Genomic DNA, 4128 nt, shown 5'->3' with positions numbered 1-4128 from the left:
CTCACTAGCAACAATTTCCTGAGGACACAGAGTCTGATAGTGCAAATAGGGTCACATTTGGAGACAGTTTGGTGATATATGCTAATATCCACTCTGGACTAGCTGAGATCACCAATTTCATTTCTCTTGTTATCTGTACCCTATGAACTGCAGCCTTCAGGGCAAAATGTATTTAACCTGCAATAATACATTGCCCAGGAGCCATTCAGTGTTTATGTCAGTCTATATTTTTATTTAGAAACAATTAGAGCTAGTTGGATTTCAAGAATTTTCTTGAGTTTCAGGTCAAAGTTTATTTTTAAAAAAAGAGAGAATAATCTACAACTTTATCAGCATGCAGCTAAAATAACAACTATATTTTTAGATTGCTAGTTCTTTTTTCCTCTGGCTGCATTTATCCCCTGCTGCCACAAGGTGTGCACGCACATATACACTGAGAGCACACAGGGTGAAGGATGTGGGTATGGATGGCGGGGAAGATTTGTAAGAGATTTGTACTTGGTAGCAGTAAAAAAAATTCCAATAAACATTGTTTTCATAGGCTAATCTCATCTCTGGAGAACAACAGGCATTTAATTAAAATAAAAACACCCATTGATTGAATTACAAAATTTTTAGATAATCGCAATTCTGACGTGTTGCCAAGTTAGAAAATATAGTAATGTTCTCATTTGGTACTAATGGTGTGGACTCCCACTGAATTTTTTTACTCACTGTGATACCTATTACCAATAAAACAACATAAAAAAAACTTCAAATATAATTTTAAATGATTACAAATGTTGATCATGTTACATTATTTTTCACTTTCCAATGATTTCTTTTCATCCTTAAAAATAAATACCTGAAAATATGAAATCTTTATATAGACATAACAGACAAAACATAAAATCTGTTCAAATCAGGTCCCTTAATATGGACTGGGATAAACAGAAGCCGTGCCCATCATCAGTGCGCTTTCTCAAAATGCTTGTCTATTACGTAAATAAAGTAATTTCTTGCCATTGAGGGCAATTTGCATATAGCACTGAGATATAGTATCTCTATTTTTTCATTAGGCTGTTCTCAAAGAAGTGAGTAGAAATTCATCTGAGTTACGTATATAATGACACATTAAAATAATATGCTTGTGATAATCTTATGAGAATCAAGGTCTAGCCATTCAGCCATGTGGCCTGACAGCCAGGACTCACAGGGGAATGGAGTTTAGTAACTATATATATATATATATATATATCCCCAACGGTCTCTAGGGACCTCAGAGTAAGTGTTTGTAACTAATCTATTTTTCCTCCCAGTGTACAAAGATTAAAATTCTGCATATTTGCTTCTCTAGTTATCATTATCAAATAAATCATTCTTTCATGTGTATATATACAGATATACATATATGTAAACATACATATAACTTAATCCACTGCCTACTAATAGCTTCGATTTCTTCATCTTACTCAGTTTCTGCTTCTTCATAACTTCAGCTTTTCATGAATTCTATGGAATTCTCCCATAACTTATTTCCTGTTTTAGCTCTCCCTGCTTACTCTGGTTCCCTCTACATTTCCCACTGTAAATTCCTTAAAAAAGAGAATTTTATGCTTGCCCTCTGCTCAGTCCTGTGGCTGCCCACTGCCCTCCTACCGTCCATCATGGCCCCTCTGCGCTCCAGCTGCTTCCTCTCCGGGATCGCCACCACCTTCCACCAGGGATCGCCTCTGATGCCCCTGCCAGAGCCAGCTCCTGGTGGAACCATGTGGAGATGGGACCACCAGATCCCATCCTGGGAGTCACTGAAGCCTTTAGGAGGGACACCAATAGCAAAAAGATGAATCTGGGAGTTAGTGCCTACAGGGACCACAATGGAAAGCCTTACAGTGTCCACAAGGCAGAGGCCCAGATTGCAGCCAAAAATTTGGATGAGGAATACCTCTCCATTAGGGGGCTGGCTGAATTTTGCAAGGCATCTGCAGAAGTAGCCTTGGGCGAGAACAGCAAAGTCTTGAAACGTGGACAGTTTGTCACTGTGCAGACCATTTCTGGAACTGGTGCCCTAAGGATCAGAGCCAGTTTTCTGCAAAGATTTCTTAAGTTCAGCCAAGATGTCTTTCTGCCCAAACCAACCTGGGGAAATCACACACCCATTTTCAGGGATATTGGCATGCAGCTACAAGGTTATCGGTATTATGACCCCAAGACTTGTGGTTTTGACTTCACGGGCACTATGGAGGGCATTTCAAAAATACCAGAGCAAAGTCTTCTTCTTCTGCATGCCTGTGCCCATAATCCCACGGGAGTGGACCCTGGTCCCAAGCAGTGGAAGGAAATAGCAACAGTGGTGAAGAAAAAAAATCTCTTTGCGCTCTTCCACATGGCCTACCAAGGCTTTGCCAGTGGTGATGGTAACAAGGATGCCTGGGCTGTGCGCCACTCTGCCAATCATACGCCATTGTCTCTGCCAATCATACACCAAAACATGGGCTTATATAGTGAGGGTGTAGCAGGCTTCACCGTGGTTTGCAAAGATGCGGATGAAGCCAAGAGGGTAGAGTCACAGTTGAAGATCTTGATCCGTCCCATGTATTCCAACCCTCCTCTCAATGGAACCCATTTGCTTCTATCATTCTGAACGCTCCAGATTTGCGAAAACAGTGGTTGCAAGAAGTGAAAGGCAAGGCCCATCGCATCATTAGCATGCAGAGTCAGCTGGTCTCTAATCTCAAGAAGGAGGGTTCCACTCACGACTGGCCACACATCACTGCCCAAATTGACATGTTTTTTTTCACAGGGCTAAAGCCTGAACAGGTGGAAAGGCTGAGCAAGGAGTCCTCCATCTACATGACAAAGGACGGCCGCTTCTCTGAGGCAGAGGTCACCTCCAGCAATGTGGGCTACCTTGTCCATGCCATTCACCAGGTCACCAAGTAATGCACCTGATGCAAGGAAACAGAGACGACCTTTCTGTCTTCAGCCTCTGCTACTGAGAGCTTCACACAGAGGATGACAGAGGGTGGATGGTGGTGAGTGGATCATTTCCTTCAACCACAGTGTGTAACACTCAGTAACTGAATGTTTCTCAGAAAAGAACATGTAGTGACATAGGGCAGAGGCATCCGTGGCTGGCGTCTGGAACATTGTGGCTCTAAACCAAACTCTTCCCTGTCCTTTTAATCCAACTTTTCTCAAAGAGTTTACATGTGCAAGAAAGTCATCACACAAGGAAACCTGTCAATTATGACATTGGAATATTTTAGAAGCTTTAACTGAAGTGTCATACAGTTCGGGGCAAGACTGAGACACTCAAAGTCTGAGAGAAATAGATTCTAGAGGAAGGAAGGAAGTCAATCTGTCAAATACTTTCAGAGACGACCTAACTTACAATTAGTGAGTGTGCTTATTCTCTGATAGTCAGGAATGTTAACACTTAGTACATTATTTGATTTAGCTCTACATTTTTCTTATCCCAGAGGCTGACAGTTTTCAGTGGCTACAGTGAGCTGAACCCCCAAGAATCTAGACATGAATGAAAGTGGAGTTACATTAAAAAAAATCAATATGTAACCTGAGAAGAGATATGCAAAGTCATTGAAAGGAAGCTGAATGGCTCCCAGGCCAGCAAACTTCACAACCATCTAATTGAATATATGAGATCTAATGAAAGACTCTCTTAGAAGGCAGGTGCTATGATTTGAATGTGTCCCTCCAAGTTCATGTGTTGAAAACTTAACTCCCAATGCAATAGTGTCAAGACGTGGAACCTTTAAAAGGTGATTAAGTCATAAGGCCTCTCTTATGAATAGAATAATATTGTTATCACAGGAGTGAATTTGTTATAAAAGTTTTGGCTTCCTCTTGTTCTTTCTTTTGCCATGTGATGCCTCCTGCCATGTTCTGACACAGCAAAAAGGCCCTTACTAGATGAGGATCCTTGATCTTGGACTTGCCAGCCTCCAAAATCATGAGCCAAATAAAATTTATAGTTTGTAAATTACCCAGTCTGTGCTATTTTACTATAGCAGCACAAAACAGAGACAGCAGGTATCAGTAATATTTTGTTATAGTGGCACAAAATGAACCAAGACAGCAGGTAAGCTAATCAAGGAACAATGGCCATGACAGAGTGTTGCAAGCCAA

General features: G+C 41.1%; 1 pseudogene; it reads left to right on the top strand.

Moving 5' to 3' along the window:
- The first annotated feature begins 1646 nt into the window (after positions 1-1646).
- On the top strand, positions 1647-3118 carry LOC129481903 (aspartate aminotransferase, mitochondrial-like; annotated as a pseudogene).
- Positions 3119-4128: the final 1010 nt, after the last annotated feature.

The sequence above is a fragment of the Symphalangus syndactylus genome, chromosome 5, assembly GCF_028878055.3.
Source record: "Symphalangus syndactylus isolate Jambi chromosome 5, NHGRI_mSymSyn1-v2.1_pri, whole genome shotgun sequence".
Classification (NCBI taxonomy): Eukaryota; Metazoa; Chordata; class Mammalia; order Primates; family Hylobatidae; genus Symphalangus; species Symphalangus syndactylus.
Note: the sequence above shows the minus strand (reverse complement) of the source record. Positions and strands in the feature narration are given on the sequence as shown.